This window comes from Bison bison, unplaced genomic scaffold, assembly GCF_000754665.1.
Source record: "Bison bison bison isolate TAMUID 2011002044 unplaced genomic scaffold, Bison_UMD1.0 scf7180017864500, whole genome shotgun sequence".
Taxonomy (NCBI): Eukaryota; Metazoa; Chordata; class Mammalia; order Artiodactyla; family Bovidae; genus Bison; species Bison bison.
This window is the reverse complement of record NW_011495059.1, coordinates 3,152,866-3,174,911: the sequence shown is the minus strand read 5'-3', so window position 1 is coordinate 3,174,911 and position 22,046 is coordinate 3,152,866. Positions and strand designations below refer to the sequence as shown.

The window sequence follows — 22,046 nt, the reverse complement described above, 5'->3', positions numbered from 1 at the left end:
AACTTTTGCCATACTCAGTGCCGAATACTGATTTTCTTCAAATCCTAAGTTATTTCTTCAGAGGTGTTTTGTGAGGGATTGCATCTTTTCCATATGAAACTATGTTGAACTCCAATAAAGTTTTTGGTTCACTTGGAGAAATAGATTCGACTGTAATTATTTACTTTCGAATGAGGCAATGGAAATGCTTGAAAGAGTGTTTGATGTGGGTTCCTGAAGTAAAAAACTGTCTTTGAAAGAAAGGTAGAATATGGTCCATTCATTGCGTTTGAAGAGGGAAGAGAGTCAGTTCACTAACATTTTTGTATCTCATAGTTACGATGATCTGACTGCCCCTTAATTACTTCTGAAATCATTAACTTTGCAAAATGAGGGCATTTGGGCAAGAAGTTGAGAATTTGGCTTCTTAAGGTAAAAAGTTTGGGATGAAAGAACTTCCTAATCTGGTCCTTTAGAAGTGAATGAGATATTGTGTTTAAAAGAAGCTTTTACATCGTGTTTAAACTTTGAGTAGTAATAGTTGAAAGAAGTCTTTAATATTTCCATGCCTTGTAAATTGAAGTTTGTGAAGCAGCTTTCCATCCCCATGGCTTCAGGCCAGTAGCTAAAGTAGGAAATCTAAAATAGAGGCCATCGGTATGGAAGAACTTTTTGCCAACCTTTGCCCTCCCCCTACAACCTGCCTATCTAGGTGAAGGCAGTGTGCTCTGTGTTGATAGCGTAGGGCCTGGGTACCGAGCAGGGGGATAAAGATGAGGGAGTGGTATGGTGACAGTGGGTGTAGCCTGGGTTTTATTAGGTGGGAAGAAGCGTATAGTGGAGTATCTGTTAAATATTAATGGTATTTTGGTAGTGTTGTGGGAAATGACTTATAGTTTGCTGTAATGATTTAGTAGCATGTAGATATTTTTTATTATTATTTGCCTGGAGAATCCCAGGGGGGGGGGAGCCTGGTGGGCTGCTGTCTATGGGGTCGCACAGAGTCGGACACGACTGAAGCGACTTAGCAGCAGCAGCAGCAGGTTTTATTTAAAATGATAATTATTTTGTATGTTCAAGAAAAATTCCAAATATTTTTCACACTGGGAGAGAAGTGACTCAAGTGTATATCTAGGGTACATAGATTGTAATATCATCAAGCAAGACCACCTTTTATCAACTTTTGGATTGTGTCTTTATCTGTCATTTATGTTCTAAGTTTTAGTTAAGGGATATTGGTAACGTAAGTTTTAAATTTCTTTTTGGTAGATATTCGTTTTGAATTTGTTGTCATATTTTTAGATCCACTCAGTATCTCCCTGCCAACTTTACCTTTCTGTATGTTCTTGCGAATTTTTCTGAAATGTATAGTAAATATTTTTATTTACAACTCCCTTGTGCCCTCCCCAACAGATTTGAGTAGAGGTGCATCTCTACCAGTCTGTTAAAATTCCTCTCTGATCCTTTGAAATTAACATTTCTGTGGATTTAAGGAACCAAAGAACTCAGTTCATTAGCATTCCTGAGACACTAGATAAGCTTCAACGAAAGGTGTTTAAGCAGTCAGCATAATTGAGGATTTGTCTTTGCTGTTGAGAACAAGTTTAATAGATCCCTGGGCATGATGACATTTTCTTGTATTTTTCTCAGCACTGCCTAGGAAAGATAGAGGCCCGGAACCTTCTTTGGAGGAGATATCCTTGGCTATTTGGAGTTTACCAAAACAAACAAACAAAAAAAGTTTTTAAGTTTAAAGTTATTCCTACATTAGAGTACACTGAAATATACCTTTTTGCCAGTTAGGACTGCAAGGAGATCCAACCAGTCCATTCTGAAGGAGATCAGCCCTGGGATTTCTTTGGAAGGAATGATGCTAAAGCTGAAACTCTAGTACTTTGGCCACCTGATGCGAACAGTGGACTCATTGGAAAAGACTCTGATGCTGGGAGGGATTGGGGGCAGGAGGAGAAGGGGACGACAGAGGATGAGATGGCTGGATGGCATCACTGACTCAGTGGACGTGAGTGTGAGTGAACTCCGGGAGTTGGTGATGGACAGGGAGGCCTGGCGTGCTGTGATTCATGGGTCGCAAAGAGTCAGACACGACTGAGCGACTGAACTGAACTGAAATGTCAGATTTTAAGCTTGCTACCAGATGTGAATGCTCAGATTTATAAAGCTCTGTAGGCAAAATGCTGGTTGGGCAGAAAACTGATCTAGCAGATTTCAAGATCAGTGGATTAGGGAATCTCATTGACTAAGACCCCTTGCTTTACCCAGCTCCTGCAAGGTAGCCCTGTTATTTCTTTGCAGTCAGCTGAGGGCAGCAGAAGGTAAGTGCTAGGAAGGAAACTAATTTTGAGAGTTTGGTAGACATTGTTTTTTGTATTCATTAAATCTGAATTTAGTGAAAATAGTACTTGTTTGTGGGAGAACCAGAGACCAAAAAAGGAAATTTTCTTCTTCTTTTTATACCTTCTCATCTCCCCTTTTTGGTAGCATACTGTGTTGGCCCAGATTCCAGAAATCCCAGTCAGGTGGTAGTTGGTAAGCTTCTAATGAGGTATCATAGCCTGCCCTTAATTATATGCTGGTAGAGATAGCTTAGATCCTTACATCTTCAAGAGATGCTATGGTATTAAGACTGGAATCAGACTGCTACTGAAGTAGGGGTGTAGTTGATGAAGAGGGAGCCTGTGGGGAAATACTATGCCCTTGAACAGCTGTGGTAAAATAGAAAGTTGGAATAGAAATCATTTTCTGATTTTCGTCTAGACAAGTCCTTGTTCTTACTAGGAAACTTGCCCCACTGTCCCCTGTGTTCTCATCTATAAACAAGGATGGTATTTCTATACTTCACAGACTTCTGAGATTTAAATGAGTATATGATGGTGTCTCTGTGCCCATATTTTAAAGTTTAAACTTTGATCAAACATCATCTGCTCTGAGATGGAGATTTATTTTGAATGTTAGGTTTGAAGTAGTGAGTTGGTGGCTCTTTACTTCTTTCACTGATATTCTCTGTTAACATTTTAAATCTTCTGACATTTGCACAGTGAACAGTAAGTAGCACATGACTAGAGTTGGTAGATAGAGTGTTTACCTAACCAAACTGCATGGTGTATGCGACTCTCTTCTGACTATTAAGCAATCACTGTAAAATAAAAGTTGGTGTATCCATATCTAGGTTTAGGCTAAGAGATCTTACACCATGGGTCAAAAAGATTGTCAGGGAACTGTCACAACAGGAGCAGATTTCAAAATTAATGTTCAGTTAAAGATAGGCCAGAGAAAATAATTTTGTAGGATCAAAATTATAGCATAGTGTCTAAAGAGTCTCAGAGATAAAGTCTTGCAAAGATAAACGTCTCAGGAATGTGTGGTTCTTAAAGTACATAGGAAAAAAGAAAAAAAAAAAAACAAAACAGTGAGAAAGTGAATATAATACTGCATGGCTCTGTTGCCCTCAGTATGTCAACACGTCAAAGATAGGATTGGGTTTAAAAGTCTTCAGAGCTTTCACCTCTTTCTTTTATATCATTTTTCTCTGATTGAGAATTTGAATAGTCTTGGATCAGGAGGGTCCCCCCAACCCTGGCCAAATCAAGTAGCCGTAATATAGTGGAAAGGACATTTTAGTTTGAGCTCTTGCACTTCTGCTCAATAGTGTGGCCTTTGAACAAGTTAATCTCTGAGTCTTAGTCCTTTTCTTGTAAACTGAGTCTATTAAATAGTATGTGAGGTTCACTTTAGGAAACGTAAAAACTTAGAACAGAATTTTGAGTTCCTTGACAGTCCTTAAAAACAAAAACAAAAAACACCGAAGCACCTTTTCACAGATTGCTTGAGTAGTCTTCCGAACAAAGGGAACATCTTCACTTTCTTTAAATTTGGGTATTGTGAGGTTTTACCCAAGGAAAGAGTCACTTGGGCGCCTTGAATATGATAGTGTTGCTGTGAATCTGAGATGGGTAGGACTCAGGAGTGTACTGACTTGCCTTGGCTTCATGACTGCAAACCACTTTGTTTCTCATAAAGTACAGTTTAAGAATCTTCAGCAGCGAATAACTTTCACCTCTTTGCTCTTGGGATGGGGCAGTATTTAGAGATCTATCCAGGAAACTAAAAGTTTTGTATTTAATTACAAATAGAAATTTTAATTTTCCATATTCATTTATTCAAACATTTAGAAAGTATATACCTGTAGTGACTAAATACAGATGAACTAGACAAGCCCATAGAGTTCTCAGAAGAAATACTTTGAAGTTAGTAAATTGTATGCCTGTATACTTACTTCCTCTGTTGGGATTCCATATTTTTCATTGGGCCTCAGTACAAAGGCTCCTGTTGTACCAGGGTAAGTGGGCATGGAAGGTGCTTTCTGGCAACTAATGCTTCACTATCAACGAAAAAGAGTGATGTCTCCATTTATTTCCAATCCTAGGAGATTTTTTTTCCCTCTCCCTAAAAAAAAAAAGGGAAATTAGGACCTTAGATTTCCAAACGTGTCCAAACTCATAACTGTTCTAGAGAAAAGAATTTTAGGATACCTATAAACTCATTATACCTTTCTCACTTGGAATAGAAGAATAAACTAGTTTTAAGGTTTGTGAATTTTCCGTTATATTTTTGTATCAGACACATGTTCTGCATAAATTTTAGAAGATTAGTTTTCAGGTTTCCCTGAACAGGTAGATTTGCCACAGTGACAGGAAACACTCACATTCCATGCAGGAGATTCATATGACAATGGCTAATCATATATTTGCTTGAAATAGTTTAAATCCTTGAGCTGCATTGCCTGAAATAAAGGCTGTGAAATCACCATCTTCTTAAATTTGCAGAACTGAAATCTTAGAGGTTAGACTTGGTACTTAAAGTCCTGGGAAACTGGAATGAATCCTGACCCAAGGATCAAATCCACTTCTCTTGCGTCTACCTGCATTGGCAGGTGGATTCTTTACCTCTGCGACATTATTATTGTTACTCCTTGTTAGTCCATGAAGTGTCATGGGCAATACACGAAAGCTATTAAACTCCTTAGAGAAAGGTTCAGAGCACATAGTAGTGTTATGTATGGTGATTTGAACACTAGAAAAATGATTGAGACCAAAGATTAGATTTACTTTGCCTTATTCTTAAAATCAGTGTGTTTTTGCAGGAATAGATGCAGCAACAGTAGTTCTTGCTATTTAACATCAAAATTTTCAGTTTTAGTTAACCAGGAAAGAAAACAAAAAAAAGGGAAAAGCCCAAATTGGCTAGTCTTTAACTGCCGGCTTGTTACACTTGACTTTCAAACTGAAAGCTCTCTAAGGCCACACACCCCAACTCTGAAAAGTCTCCCAGTTAACTCCCTTAGTGTACAGAAGTCCAGGACAGATGGGGTGGCCTCATCAGAGATTCAGCTGGTGATGGTGTCAGTTGAGTCGCTCAGTCATGTATGACTCTTTGCGACCCATGGACTGCAGCACGCCAGGCTTCCCTGTCCATCTCCCAGAGCTTGCTCAAACTCATGTCCATCAGGTCGGTGATGCCATCCAACCATCTCATCCTCTGTTGTCCCCTTCTCCTCCTGCCTTCAGTCTTTCCCAGCATCAGGGAGTCAGTTCTTTGCATCAGGTGGCCAAAGTATTGGAGCTTCAGCATCAGTCCTTCCAATGAATATTTAGGACTGATTTCCTTTAGGATTGACTGGTTTGATCTCCTTGCAGGTGATGGTTTGACCGTAATTAATTACTCTTTCCACCTAAAAATCAAATCACCTTCTTCCCTTAAGTACAGTGTGATATAAAAATCTGCACTTCCACAGAACTATAATCTTTTACAGATGTTAGCATCCTCCTAATCTCAGAATGTCAGGGAAGTTGTCTATTAGCAGAAATGTGCTTGTTTTCTCTGTGAGGAAAGAGATTTTGGTTGGGTGAATAAGAGGCTAAAAATTTTCCTTGGATAGTCTGGAAAATGCTAAAGAGCTTATTTAGGACTGGAGCTAACTCCTGGAATTTAGATGTCAAGTAGTTTGTGTTGAGCTCAAGTTTTTAGGGGAATAGTTTAAAGTACAATATGATGAAATATTTTTATAAGTGATTGAAAACAGTGAGTGCATAAAAAAGACTAGAGGACTATCAAGCAGAATGCATACTGATTGCACATGTGTAACTATGCACGCCTGTAGGTGTTGTTGTACAAAACAAAGATAATTCTGCTCATGGACTTCCCTGGTGGTCCAGTGGGTTAAGACTCTGCACATCTAGTGCAGGGGGCTCTGGTTCGATCCCTGGCTGGGAATGCATGCTGCACACTGCCTGACCTAAGACATGAAATAAATGGTAAAGTTTAAAAAAATTTTTGCTCAGTGTATTTATTGAAAACTTGATTTCTTTTCTTAAAGGCCTTCTGCAGCAACCATATTTCCCAGAAAAAAGTTCAGTGTGTGTGTGTTCTTCTCCCACAAGTCCATAATCATGTTTTGTTCTGTTAAAATGTTCCTTTTTACCCAGGAATACCTCTTTAGCCTTTAGAATTTGGTGTGTGTGCACGCTCAGTCACTACCCCACGGACTGTGGCCCACCAGGCTCCTCTGTTCATGGAATTTCCAGGCAGGAATATTGGAGTGGGTTGTCATTTCTTCCTCCAGGGGATCCATCTCCTGCATTGGCAGGTGGATTCTTTACTACTGTGCCACCTGGGAAAGCCAGAATTTGGTATTCCATCTCCATTTTCCTACCTGTTTTTAGGAAAGCATTAAGTATTGTAAACTCCTTGGGGGTTAGAAACATCTCAGAGCCTGTTTCAGTGTTGAAGGCATAGCCTTAATACTCAGTTTCCTTTCCAGTGAAATCTGCCTGCAGTCAACACTTAAACCCAAGCCAGAAGTAACTACTTGTCTCTGGCTTTCACTGAGCCCTTTATTGTTCTCTTCCAGTTTTTCATTCTGGAGGAATAGACATAGGCTGGAGAAATTTACATGGTTTGCCCATTACTTACTAGGAAGTGGGCAAGAGCATTATCTCATTTTATATGGTCGATACAGATGCTTCTGACAAATGTTTAGTTGTGAAATGGGATCCTCCCTCTCTCCTAGCTCACCAACTAGTAGATGATCACCTGAGGAACACTGAGAGCTTTACACTGTTTTCATTGTTCTCAAGCTAATTTGCATAAGAATCACCTGGAGTGCCTAGTAAAACTACAGAATCCTGGTCCTTTGCCTTGAAATTGATTCTGTTGTGGTGCTACTGACAAACCTGCATGTTTAATATACCTTTAACATTTAGAAATGATTTTAATACAGGTAACCCATAAATCACCTTTGGAGAAATTGATCTGTTTTATTTAGCTAAGGTCTCCTTTGTTTCATTTGATTAAGGTACTACTCCATTGGTCCAGCTATTAAATTTACAGAATATTTTAAAAGGGACCAGAATAGTATGTTCAAATCTGTTTATAAAAGCTTGTTACTTATCCCCACTCTAAATATCTTCTACCTTTCAACGAGTATTTAAATAAATAGCAGAGATAGTTAACTGACTTTGCAGCTGTTTAACTATGTGTCTCATCAAACTTCTGATCCTCCTGCTTCCATGTTTAACTAGCCACTATTTGATCCTGATGTCATCTTTTAAGATTGGGTGACTAAGGGGGGCGCACAAAGAGGGAGAGGTGGTTTTCAGACTAACATCCCTAGGATGGTTAAGACAGGCTTTAGAAGGTTAAGTGGAGAATAGTTCAGTGGGATGCTGGGGATGTAACCTGTGGAGTTCACTATCTTCGGATTAAACTAGGGGTCTTTAGTTACTGATGGCACTGATTGAAGTAGCAAGATTTGAATAGAGCAGTGGTTCTTAAAGTGCAGTTTCTTGATCAGCAGCAGCGGCATTGTCTGGGAATTTGTTGGAAATGTAAATTCTTGGACCTCATCCAGACTTACTGCCTCAAACCCTGGGAGCTAGGGCTCAGCCATCTAGGTTTTACAAGTCAGCCAGGTGATACACACTGAGGTTTTAGAATCGATGGAATAGAGTAAGATTTGAAGTTCACTATCTCCCATTGTGCCTCACATTTTAAGAAGGAATGAAAGACAGTTGACGAAACAGACTTTTGAGTTAGATAAACTTGGTTTCAACTGTCAATAGTTGGGTGACCTTGAGCAAATGACGACTCTGATTCATATGAAGCCTATAATTAGTTTTGTAGTAATTCAGCCTCTTAAACAGTGTTCATTGTTTTTTCATAACGCCTATAGCTGAACCTTAATACTTGCTCAATTTTTGTGCTTTCATATACATAGGAATTTGGAGTAATTCATAATGGGACAAAAAAAGGAGCCAATTACATAGCACCAGGAAGGCTTCTAAAGAGCATATATATATTCAGGCTTACACTTTGACAATGCATTTCAAGCACAGTCAGTAGTGATATTCTAGACAAAAAGGCCCCTCATTTGAATTAGTAATAGGATGCATGACCACTTGATACCTTTGTGGTCAGGCAAGGTGTGGAGTTGGGGCCATTAGAGGCCCACACCCTTTGGAAACCATGGCAGCTTAGGCTGAGCCTGGTGGGTTCCAGTGTAGCATAGTCAGGAGGTTTGGAGTCATTTTCACTACTTCCCAGGCGTTCAGGGCCTACTTACTAGAAGCAAAGGAGGACAAGCTGCAGGAATGGGCCTGTCCTAATTGAGCTGGCCCGAGAAGGTACATTTTCAGGTTAGACAAGTCCTTTTTTCTTTTTAAGTTCTGCCCCCTGGGAAAGGAGAAGCATTTTCACTACAGAGATGCCCTTGTGAAAATGTTACTCACTACTGACGAGTATGTGAAGTGGGAATCACCATCCTGAGGACCTTGTACTGGTTAATTACCTTTAGCTACTGGTGCTGCTAAGTCGCTTCAGTCATGTCCGACTCTGTGCGACCCCATAGACGGCAGCCCACCAGGCTCCCCCGTCCCTGGGTTTCTCCAGGCAAGAACACTGGAGTGGGTTGCCGTTTCCTTCTCCAGTGCGTGAAAGTGAAAAGTGAAAGTGAAGTCGCTCAGTCGTGTCCGACTCTTAGCGACCCCATGGACTGCAGCCCACCAGGCTCCTCCATCCATGGGATTTACCAGGCAAGAGTACTGGAGTGGGGTGCCATTGTCTTCTCTGAATTACCTTTAGAGGCAAAGATAAAAATTACCACTTTGTCTTGTGTTTAGAGAACAAAGACAAGTTAGTAAAATGGGACTTCCTTGCCATTCTCCTGAAACTTAAAATCGCTGCTTTATCTGATTTGACTGATGCCTTATTGGACAAATACCTCAATTGAAACGTCCTTTGGTGACCCTCACTGAGATTCTGATTCTCCAGGAGCTCTACAGAAGTGGCCTGCTTTTGAGGTGGCAGTTTAGCCAGGTAAACTTCAGCTGACCTTAAGGAACTACGTAGCATAGTGTCTTGCTATGTAGGGCAAAGGCCCCCCACAGGACTCCAGAAGAGGAGTCTCTGGTGGAGAGGAGAATGCTAGGTAAGGAGTCAGGACAAAGGAAGTCTCAATCCTGGTTTTGTCAGCTGTGATGAGCAAATCACACAGCGTGGTACCTCATGCTCTTTACTAGTGAAAGGAAGGTGTTGACCTGGATTCAGGATTTTCAGTTAGCACTGTCTAGTAGAATTTTCTCTCATGATGGAAATTGTTCTCAATCTGTGCTCTTCCACATGGTAGCTGCTGGCCATATGAACCTGTTGAGCCTTTGAAATGTGGCTCATGTGGCTGAAGAACTTAATTTTCAAATTGTATTTAAATGTAGCTACATGTGACTAGTGGCTTCATGCAGGACAGCACAATTCTAGGTAAAATTTAGGTAAGAGCAAAGAGATCTGAATTTAAATTTTGCTTGGAATATGGGAGGTTGGGGCTCTTGAAACTTTAAAATGCAAAACAGGTATGAATTTGTGTTATGAGTTTGAATAAAGAACTTCCTTCTGTATGTCTGCATTGCCTTATCCTGGGTAACATGCTAATGGGATTTATGACTGGTAAGTAGAGTTTACCAGAGCAGTTGCAAAGGTCAGACAGCTTTCCATTTTACTTGACCCCTTTAGTGATACACAAAGATGAACATTTAAGGTGCTTTGGACTGAATAAATTTTCATTTTATCTCAGCAACCCTGTGAGATAAGTCATGTCTGTTTTGTAGTTGACAAAACAGATTAACTTCATTCGCATGTGTGCGCAGTCATCTTCAACTCTTTGCAGCCCCATGGACTATGGCCTGCCAGGCTCTGCTATCCATGGGATTTTTCCAGGCAAGAATACTGGAGTGGGTTGCCATTTCGTTCTGTAAGAGATCTTCTCGATCCATATCGAACGCAAGTCTCCTGCATGTCCTGAATTGCAGGTGGGTCTTTACCTGCTGAGCCATCAGGGAAGCCCAGCTTCAGTTCAGTCTCAGCCGTGTCCGGTTCTGCGACCCCATGATCTGCAATGCGCCAGGCCTCCCCGTCCATCATCAGCTCCCAGCGTGTGCTCAAACCCGTGTCCATCAAGTCAGTGATGCTGTCCAACCATCTCATCCTCTGTCGTGCCCTTCTCCTCCTGCCTTCAGTCTTTCCCAGCATCAGGGTCTTTTCCAAATGAGTCAGTTCTTCACATGAGGTGGCCAAAGTGTTGCCCAAAGTATAAGCCCAACTTACGTTTACATATATCTTTATGGATCACTGTACTTTAAAATGGTTAGTTTCAGCCTACAACGTCATTTGAAATTGCAAGTTTTTAGCATGTTGCAATACCAAGATGGTGAAGCTGAAACTCCAGTACTTTGGCCACCTGATGGGAAGAGCTGACTCATTGGAAAAGACCCTGATGCTGGGGAAGATTGAGGGCAGGAGGAGAAGGGGATGACAGAGGAGGAGATGGTTGGATGGAATCATCGACGTGATGGACATGGGTTTGGGTGGAGTCTGGGAGTTGGTGATGGACAGGGAGGCCTGGCATGCTGCGGTTCATGGGGTCACAAAGAGTCAGACATGACTGAGCAACTGAACTGAACTGAATTGAATACCAAGAAGTTAATTCATATTTGTTCAGTTCTAGTCAGTAATAAGTAAATATCTGACTATAAGTGGTAGAGAATCTAAGATTGTCTAGGCAAGCAAATAGTACCCAAGATGTTAACTTACCCCACGTGTTGCTTATAGTAAAAGCAGATCAGAGCAACTTCTACACCCCACTTAGAGTCTTCCTGTTATTTGCATGCTCACAGTGAACATAGCAAGTGAGTGTTGACTTACTTATAAGTAGGCCCATCATTAGCCAAACAGCCTTAGCCTGATGGAACAAAGTGGGATTTTGTAGCCTTGACCACTGCCATATAGTGAACATGTGAGGTCTTAGGAAATAACTTGAGTAAATTGCTTAAAGACCAGGGACAGATCCAGTTTGCTTCACCTTTAGCTTCAAATTATGATGTTATTTTTGGTGTAGGATGATGAAATGGAATTGGTATAAAATAAATAGTTGAGTTTTGAACACTTTACTTTTGAAGAAACTGAGGCTCAAGGCTGTATAGTTAGTAAGCGACTCAGTTGGGAGGCTCATCAAAACCTGTCTGATGCCACTGCTTAAGTTCTTAAATGTAACACAAAACAAGGTAAAGGGGAGCCTGGGTGACTCAGTTGCCTCCTGGGAATTCTGGGTTGTAGTGGAGTGACCCATATGGTACCAGGCCAAGGAAACGCATTTTTTAGAGCACTTACCTTCATTTACAGTGGAGCCTTACCAGGCTAGTTTTATTGACTAGAAGGCTCTGTTGCACTTTAATGTATAATCCTTTTCCTATTAAAGAAAGCTTGCCTACTTGTGCAGCAAAGACCCCTGGATAATTTATTTTTCAGGAGTTCACCTTCTGCTTGGAACCAGTTACTCCCAGAAATCAGTAAAACCTCTGTTTATTCCAAGTACTCAAGGAAAAGGATCTTTTTGTTAACTAGGGATTTACCAGCCCCGTATTTTAAGAAGGCTCTCTGAAGTCTGCCTATTTACTAAGGAATTTCATTGGAGGTGGTTCAGATCAGATCAGTCGCTCAGAGTCGTGTCCGACTCTTTGCGACCCCATGAATCACAGCACGCCAGGCCTCCCTGTCCATCACCAACTCCCGGAGTTCACTCACACTCACGTCCATCGAGTCAGTGATGCCATACAGCCATCTCATCCTCTGTCGTCCTCTTCTCCTCCTGCCCGCAATCCCTCCCAGCATCAGAGTCTTTTCCAATGAGTCAAGTCTTCGCATGAGGTGGCCAAAGTACTGGAGTTTCAGCTTTTGCATCATTCCTTCCAAAGAAATCCCAGGGCTGATCTCCTTCAGAATGGACTGGTTGGATGTCCTTGCAGTCCAAGGGACTCTCAAGAGTCTTCTCCAACACCACAGTTCAAAAGCATCAATTCTTCCAGCGCTCAGCCTTCTTCACAGTCCAACTCTCACATCCATACATGACCACAGGAAAAACCATAGCCTTGACTAGACGAACCTTTGTTGACAAAGTAATGTCTCTGCTTTTGAATATGCTGTCTAGGTTGGTCATAACTTTCCTTCCAAGGAGTAAGCGTCTTTTAATTTCATGGCTGCAGTCTCCATCTGCAGTGATTTTGGAGCCCAGAAAAATAAAGTCTGACACTGTTTCCACTGTTTCCCCATCTATTTCCCATGAAGTGGTGGGACCGGATGCCATGATCTTCGTTTTCTGAATGTTGAGCTTTAAGCCAACTTTTTCACTCTCCACTTTCACTGTCATCAAGAGGCTTTTGAGTTCCTCTTCACTTTCTGCCATAGATCTGCATGTCTGAGGTTATTGATATTTCTCCTGGCAATCTTGATTCCAGCTTGTGTTTCTTCCAGTCCAGCGTTTCTCATGATGTACTCTGCATATAAGTTAAGTAAACAGGGTGACAATATACAGCCTTGACGAACTCCTTTTCCTATTTGGAACCAGTCTGTTGTTCCATGTCCAGTTCTAACTGTTGCTTACTGACCTGCATACAGATTTCTCAAGAGGCAGATCAGGTGGTCTGGTATTCCCATCTCTTGAAGAATTTTCCACAGTTGATTATGATCCACACAGTCAAAGGCTTTGGCATAGTCAATAAAGCAGAAATAGACGTTTTTCTGGAACTCTCTTGCCTTTTCCATGATCCAGTGGATGTTGACAATTTGATCTCTGGTTCCTCTGCCTTTTCTAAAACCAGCTTGAACATCAGGAAGTTCACGGTTCACATATTGCTGAAGCCTGGCTTGGAGAATTTTGAGCATTACTTTACTAGCGTGTGAGATGAGTGCAATTAGGACTGTGTAAACAAGTTTGATGATGTTCTCACTTCAAGGGAAATAAATAAATTTAACTAGTTTGCTGCTTAAGCAGAATTAGCAGTGGGCTAAGTCTTGGCCTCCTCTTCAAGAGTTTTCCTTTTTGTGACTAACTTTGTCTCGGTTTGCAAGAGCAAGTCGATTTTAACCACTTTTAAATCAAGTTGAATAATAGCCATTCATGGGCTGTTTGAAAGGAGAAAAGAAGTGGGAGCCAGGCTGAGCGTGGATATCATTTAGGAAAAAGCCTTAGGTAAAGCTTGGAGGATTCTATTCACTTACACACAGAACTTCAGAACAACAGCACTGTCTCTACCTGGGCATTGGGGATAGTTACTAGTCCCTGTTAAGTAGCTGCAGAGTTCTGCAAACTGTGCCTTCTGTTGTATGACCCATGAACTATGAATAGCTTTTATATTTGTCTTAACTAGTTGGGGAAAATTTATTACATACACTTAAAGCTAATATAATGTTACATCAGTTATACTTCAGTTTAGAAAAAGAATATTATTTACTATTTCATGACACAGAAAAATTACATGAAATGCAAATTCCAGTGTCCATAAATAACATTTTATTGGAATGTAGTCATGCTCACTCATTGACATATGATCTGTGGCTGCTTTAAGTCATCTTTTTTGTAGTCATTCATCTTCACAACTGAGTCCCAGTGGCAGGACTTGAGTTACCTATTTGTAAGCATGACTCTGCCCTGATGTTCAAACAACAAAATTTCTATTCTAAAGAGCCTTGCTACCCTACTCCTTATCTAAGTTGCAGTAGCTGTGTCATTCCTTATGTAGCTCTTCCTTCTTCCTCTCAGGTAGGGGCTAGGAAGGTAGCAGGTGAAAATCTCTCTCTTCCTCAATTGTAGAGACTCAATAGTCTCAGCTGTAAATTTAAAAAAAATCCCCAGCAACTGACTCAGCACCTTGTGCCTGCCCTTTAAAGGAACAGAGAGATCTAATTAACATAGAAACTGAAAATAAAATCAGTAGCCTGTCCATTATTGTAGGTGGCTGGTATTTGGTATGAATCATTGTTGAAAGGACCAAGAAACGACAGCGCAGGGTTTTTCAAAATACATTTCTAGATTATAGTTACCTAGAGACCTTGTGTTAAAATAGACATATCTGAGGATGATCTTATTCCCAGGTCTCATACACAGAGACAGTGCTGTTGTTCTGAAGTTCTGTGTGTAAGTGAATAGAATCCTCCAAGCTTTACCTAAGGCTTTTTCCTAAATGATATCCACGCTCAGCCTGGCTCCCACTTCTTTTCTCCTTTCAAACAGCCCATGAATGGCTATTATTCAACTTGATTTAAAAGTGGTTAAAATCGACTTGCTCTTGCAAACCGAGACAAAGTTAGTCACAAAAAGGAAAACTCTTGAAGAGGAGGCCAAGACTTAGCCCACTGCTAATTCTGCTTCTTAAGCAGCAAACTAGTTAAGAAACTAGTTAAGAAAGTTTGAGAACTACTGCTCTCAAGCATTTAGATTTTTTTTTTTTAATATCCTAATCTCTTTAAACCAAAACAAATTTTAAAGGTCATAAAATTATTGGGACTGGAAGTGTAAGAGATCAGTAGAGGTTATTTTACAGATTAGAAACTTTGAGACCAGAGCAGAGAAATAAGTGTTACCTAGGACCCCATCTTGACATTGCATGTTTTTTTTTAAAATTGGAAGATAATTCCTTTACAGTAGTGTGTTGGTTTCTGCCATATATCAACATGAATCAGCCTCAGGTATACACGTGTCCCCTCCCTCCTGAACCCCCTTCCCGCTCCCTCCCTACTCCCACCCATCTAGGTAGCTCCCCGTGTCACACAGCAAATCCCCACCTGCTGTCTCTTATATGGTAGTGTATATGTTTCCACGCTGTTCTCTCTATCCGCCCCACCCACTCCTTCCCCGCTGTGTCCACAAGTCTGTTCTCTCTGTCTGCATCTCCATTGCTGCCCTGCCGCTACGGAGAGCAGTGTGGAGATTGCTTAAAAAGCTAGAACAACCGTGTGACCCAGCAGTCCCAGTGCTGGTCATACACCCTGAGAAAACCATAATCGGGAGACGCATGTACCCCAGTGTTCATCTTGTAGCACTGTTTCACAATAGCTAGGACATGGAGGAACCATGTTCATCGGTAGATGAACAGATACAGAAATTCTGTATACAGTCCGTATATACAATGGAGTATTACTCAGCTATTAAAAAAACCGCATTTGAGTCAGTCTTAATGAGGTGGATGAACCTGGAGCCTGTTACACAGAGTGAAGTAAGTCAGAAAGAAAAAGACAGGTATTGTATATTAATGCGTGCATATGGAATCTAGAAAGATGGTACTCATGTTTTATTTTTAATGTACTCAATTAATTGGTCCCTGGGAATGGGAGCCAGAGGAAGAGAGGAAGATGAACTTGAAGGAGCATAATAGAAGGAGTAGGGTGGGAGAGGAGGTTATAAAACAAGTTAAAATAGGGTACAGAGACAGGAAGGGGCTGAAAAGACAGATTAAGGTAATTGTAGTGTTGTAAAAGCATAAAAGGAGTCCACTTTAAATGCGGAAGTGGACTGGAAGGAAAAACATCCTGTGACCTTAACCCTTCTTTTTGTATGAGATTGAGGCCTAAAGCAAACCAGTTGGCTGCTTCATGTTGTGTCTTTTCTGTGGCAAGGACGAGAAACAACAGCTGAACACTAATCTTAAGGGTTGCTGATGTTCCAGAACCAAGTAGGTTCACTTAAGTGTTTTTAAGTTAGTTTCTGGCATTTCTTCTAGATTATGTAGACATTTGAGAAAATGATCCGTTTTAGAATTTGAAATTGTGTTGTAGAGCTGATAAAAACAAATGGGAAATGCTATAATTAAAAGACTCAGTCTTTTAATGCAGTGGACGGCTAAGTTTCTGGTGATGGACTTTTGTGAAGTATTGAATATTGAGGACAAAAACTTAAGCACTTTGCAAAATACTTGGCAACTTCATCTGATTGTCTGACCCTTTCTTTGACTTGGCGTCCATAACTTTTGTTTTTTGTAATTTGTTGGATGGGTGGCATTACCAACTCAATGGACATAAGTTTGAGCTAACTCCGGGAGATAGTGAAGGACAGGGAAGCCTGGTGTGGTGCAGTCCTTGGGTTCGCAAAGAGTTGGATGACAACAGTAGTTTGTTTGCCTCAGGTCTTAGTTGTGGCATGCAGAACCTTCTTAGTTGCAGCATGTGGCATCTAGTTCCTAACCAGGAATCAAACTTAGGCCCCCTGAATTGGGAGCCTGGACCACGGGGGCAGTTCCCTTCATAACTTCTTATGAAGGTCTTTTCCAGTTGCAAAATTAAAGTCTGATTGTGGAACTTCATGGGGCTGCATCCAAGGAAAACTTGGGCAACTGTGGAGACCTTCCCCCTCCAACTTCCCTTTTTCAAAGTTACTTATTTAACAGCTGCTGCTGCTGTTGGGAAGGGTTGGGGTGGTTATGATGCTTATTATGGAATTTCATGAGACCAGAGACTTGGTACTATTTCCTGCTGTACTGCCACACCTAAAACAACGCCTGACACAAAGTTGGTACTCAGTAAATATTTGATTGGATGAATATTGTTAACTCCAGTTTCATAAAGGAGAGAAGAAGAAAAACTTCTTCCATCTGCTCTTCTCAGCTGTTGTTTTTTTGTGTGTTATTAGCTTAAGAGTACGAGGTCTTGTTATATACAGTATACATCCGGGGAGAACAGTTGATAATTTGGACTTTAAAAGTTGAAAATGTTACTAGTCCCTTCTCTCATTCTTGAGTTTTGAAGGATTTTCTTTAGAGCTGAATCCTCCTGACATTTTTCTCTTAAATCTGGAGCTCTTTGAACTTTTAGCCAGAACAGCCTCCGTCCTGAATACTTCGGAAGGCTATTAACTCTGCACTGGAGTTTTGGAAATGTTCTCAGTGAGAGTCACTGTAAAATAGTGATAAGGTACATGTATTTGTATGGCTGAATCCCTTTGCTGTCCACTTGAAATTATCACAGCATTGTTAATCAGCTACATCCAATATAAAATTAAAAGTTTTCAAAAAACAGTAATAAAGACTCCTCCATGGACTACAAATTGAAGTCAGCCACCCATTAAGGTGGATCACAGACTGGGTTTCCTGGACTGAAGCTGCATCAGCATTGGTCAAGTCTGAATTTAGACAGCTGTGTGGGGGAGAGGGAAGGGTAGAATTCTTTTACCCCTCAACCCATCCCCTCTTCAGTGACAGACTTTCAGCCTTCCTGACTCCTTTTAGTTTTGCATTAAGTTCCTGAGGAGTTTCTCACACACCCCTGATACTGACCACACTCCGGATGTCAGTCTTTATCATTGAAACCAGCTTGTTATCTGTCCTAGGCAAAAACAGTCTTAAAATGTTAGAATGTACTAGATGTAGAGTGTGTGTAGAATAGAGATTTTGTTTGAACTCCAGCTTCTGAGGATGTGGTATCCACGGATTTGAAGGTCAAGGAGGAAGAAGGTGCAAAGATTTATCCCAATAGAAGTGGCTTAATGATAAATATCTCCTTTAGAAAATTAATTTTTTCACCAAGTATTTTCACCCAAATCGTTCCACTGTCTATTTTCTTAATGCACTGAGTATATTTTTGTGTTAGAGTTGAGCAAAGGTTGACAGTGTTGTTTCAGGGCCTCTTTGGGGAAGGCATCTTTTGGTTGAAAAACATTCCCCACTCTCTCTCCACATTGGACTATATTTGAAGGAAGAACCCATCATATTATACAGTTACTGCTTTAAGTCTCAAACCCTTTGTCAAAAGTCCATCTAAAGAGGTCTGCCTCAAAACATGGCAAAGAACCCTTCTCTGTACCAGAGAAACCTCTGCTTTTGTTTATAAGGAAGTAAAGGAGTCTCTCTCCTGCCCTGATCTGATTACCCTAATCATTTAGAAGAATGATGGAGAAGTGAAATCCTTAAAATCACGATGTTGATGTTAGTTGCGTCTGACTCTTTGCAACCCCATGGACTGTAGCCCGCCAGACTCCTCTGTCCGTTGAATTCCCCAGGCAAGCATACTGGAGTGGGTAGCTATTCCCTTCTCTAAGGAATCTTCCCAACCCAGGGATTGAACCCTGGTGTCCTGTATTACAGGCAGATTGTTTACTGTCTAAGCCACCAGGGAAGCCCATGATCATGGAATATTTGTTAAAAGGGTCAGAAATTTTGCCAATTTCTTAGTGTTTTTTCTCTCTTAACAAAGTAAATGTTAGTGCTTGGGTTGGATTGTAGTTGCATTAGAGAACCTGGGTGGAAAAACTTGGCAACACTGTTAGCTACCTGCTGATTGCCGCTGCTGCTGCTGCTGCTAAGTCGCTTCAGTCGTGTCCGACTCTGTGTGACCCCATAGACAGCAGCCCACTAGGCTCCTTTGTCCCTGGGATTCTCCAGGCAAGAACACTGGAGTGGGTTGCCATTTCCTTCTCCAATGCATGAAAGTGAAAAGTGAAAGGGAAGTTGCTCAGTCATGCCTGACTCTTAGCGACCCCATGGACTGTAGCCTACCAGGCTCCTCTGTCCATGGGATTTTCCAGGCAAGAGTACTGGAGTGGGGTGCCATTGTATTGCTGCTGCTGCTGCTACTGCTGCTAAGTCGCTTCAGTCGTGTCCGACTCTGTGCGACCCCATAGACGGCAGCCCACCAGGCTCCCCCGTCCCTGGGTTTCTTCAGGCAAGAACACTGGAGTGGGTTGCCATTTCCTTCTCCAGTGCATGAAAGTGAAAAGTGAAAGTGAAGTCGCTCAGTCGTGTCCGACTCTTAGCGACCCCTTGGACTGCAGCCCACCAGGCTCCTCCGTCCATGGGATTTCCAGGCAAGAGTACTGGAGTGGGATGCCATTGTAAACTCTTGCAAATATTTCTGCCTGGGGGTGTTAACTGGTGTTTCTTAAGTGCTTCTCTTTCCTGGATGCAGATAGCCTTTTAGTCATCATTGGCTGGTCAGACAAAGTGAATGGGCCTGGGTTGCTGCCTTAAATGCATGTATAAAATCTGAACCTTAAGTTATTTGGACCAATTGGGTAGGCTCATTTCAGTTTTATATAAATTGATCATGCAGAAGATTCAGTAATAATTGTACCTTATTGACAGTTGTCAGTGTGCTTGGAATTTTTTGGAGATTAGCCAAGAATTCTGATACAACCACACACAAAGAATTTTTAAAATTAATTAATTAATTTATATGCAGCATGCGGAATCTTAGTTCCCTGACCAGGGATTGAACCTGCACCCCTGCAGTGAAAGCACAGGTTCTTAACCATTGGACAACCATACATAAAGAATTTGATTTAATTTGAAATAAAATTATTTAAGGTCACTTAAATTTTCTACATCTCACTTTATTCATCTATAAAAGAGGTAAGTTTACCAAGATCACAGGTCTTAAGTCAGTGAACATATTTGAAGCTCTTACTCATTGACTTATGCTGCATTCTTACAGACCCCGTAGTTAAGTAACTTTCCCCCAAGGTTATACAGTCACCAGTAGAACAAGGATTTGAATCAGATCTTCTCCACTCTATTGAACCAGTCTGCTTCCTTCAGGGATTGTTTCCAACATGCTGTGCTTGTCTGTGATGTCTCTGATTGTCGTTAGGGTTTAAGCGTGATCTTTTGTTTTAACAGCATCATTCTTGAACTTTTTTTTTCTTTTTTTTTGGCCGTGCTGAGCGACTTGTGAGATCTTAGTTTCCCAACCAGGGATCAAACCCAGGTCCTTGGCAGGGGAAGTGTGAAGTCCTAACCACTGGACTGCTGGGGAATTCCCATTCTTGAACATATTTAACAAAGTGTTTTATAGGCTTGGCTTCCTTTTTCATGTAATTGTATATGTGTCTGGTTTCCCTGTGAGGAGTGAACTCTTCATCTTACACCTCATTTGATGCTGTTCTAGCTACTTGGGGCTGGTTCTGTACCTGGTTCCCGAACCTGCAGTTTCATTGTTATCCTAGGATTAGGCCACCTTTCAGGTACTTTATAACAGTTGTATCAAATTTTGCTGAATTTATTTGATACTGAAGTTTCTTATTCCTAGGTGTTTTGTTTCTCTTCTAAGCAGAGGATTAGGACTGTAAAGCTACAAGCAGTAGGAGTGTTTCTGTATCTTTTTTAAGAAACTGCTTTTGGGATACATGGCTTTAGGCAAATTAAATATAACTCTGGGATTTTAATTCTTATATATATGGATAAGAATCAACTCTAGCATTTCCTAGCTGGCAGGAAGTATATCTCACTTAGTTTTGCTCAAACATGAGATCAGTTTTTCAATAACAATAATAATGACAATAATAGGTTGTCTACTTTCATGGCTCATCTGCCAAGAATGCCCTTTGTCTGTTCTCAACCATGCTAACTCCCTCTTAGCCTTTAGTAAGACTTAGCTCAAACACTGCCTCCTCTGTGTGTGCTTAGTTGCTTAGTTGCATTCAACTGATTGCCACCCCATGGAGTGTACCCACCAGATTTCTTTATCCGTGGAATTTTCTAGGCAAGAATGCTGGAGTGGGTTGCTATTTCCTTCCCCAGGGGATCTTCCCAACCCAGGGGTTGAACGTGCACCTCCTGCTTCAGCAGGCAGGTATTTACCACTGAGCAACCTGGGAAGTTCTTCCTCCTCCAGAAAGTCTATGTTAAATACCTCTCTGCCCTCTTGGGTCCTAAGCTTTTTATTTCTGTTCTCTAGTGGAATCATTTCTCCTCAGTATATAACTTTTCACTTGGAAACAAAGGAGGCAGGTACCCCAGAGTCATTATTTTACTCTTAATACTATTTTTCAAAATGCCCATAATCGTATTGCCATACTACTCTTTCTGAGAAATAACAGCAGGGCAGAAAAGTTGAAAATTCTGCCGTCATGTAAGAGCCAGAGGTAATGGCACATGTCTCATGTACAGACATTTAGGAAAATGTCTATTGCCTTTTTAAATGTAGGAACATCATAATGCAATATAAACACTGTTGCTTTAAGGTCATTTGACATTTGAGATTTGGGGATGAAGGAAAGGAATTTTAATCCATTCCAGCAAGTCTAAAATTAAAAATTTCTTCTCTACTGACCTAATTTGCTCTGCCTTCATGTATACATCAGAGATCAGATCAGTCGCTCAGTCGTGTCCGACTCTTTGCGACCCCATGAATCGCAGCACGCCAGGCCTCCCTGTCCATCACCAACTCCCGGAGTTCACTCACACTCACGTCCATCAAGTCAGTGATGCCATCCAGCCATCTCATCCTCTGTCGTCCCCTTCTCCTCCTGCCCCCAATCCCTCCCAGCATCAGGGTCTTTTCCAATGAGTCAACTCTTCGCATGAGGTGGCCAAAGTACTGGAGTTTCAGCTTTCGCATCATTCCTTCCAAAGAAATCCCAGGGCTGATCTCCTTCAGAATGGACTGGTTGGATCTCCTTGCAGTCCAAGGGACTCTCAAGAGTCTTCTCCAGCACCACAGTTCAAAAGCATCAATTCTTCAGCGCTCAGCCTTCTTCACAGTCCAACTCTCACATCCATACATGACCACAGGAAAAACCATAGCCTTGACTAGACAAACCTTTGTTGGCAATGTAATGTCTCTGCTTTTGAATATGCTGTCTAGGTTGGTCATAACTTTTCTTCCAAGGAGTAAGCGTTTTTTAATTTCATGGCTGCAGTCACCATCTATAGTGATTTTGGAGCCCAGAAAAATAAAGTCTG

General features: G+C 41.2%; 1 protein-coding gene across 1 annotated transcript in view; it reads left to right on the top strand.

Annotated features, from left to right (window-relative positions):
• TOP1 (topoisomerase (DNA) I) overlaps positions 1-22,046 on the top strand; it is a 97,152-nt gene that overhangs the window by 5,108 nt on the left and 69,998 nt on the right. The gene's annotated exons all lie outside the window — the stretch shown is intronic.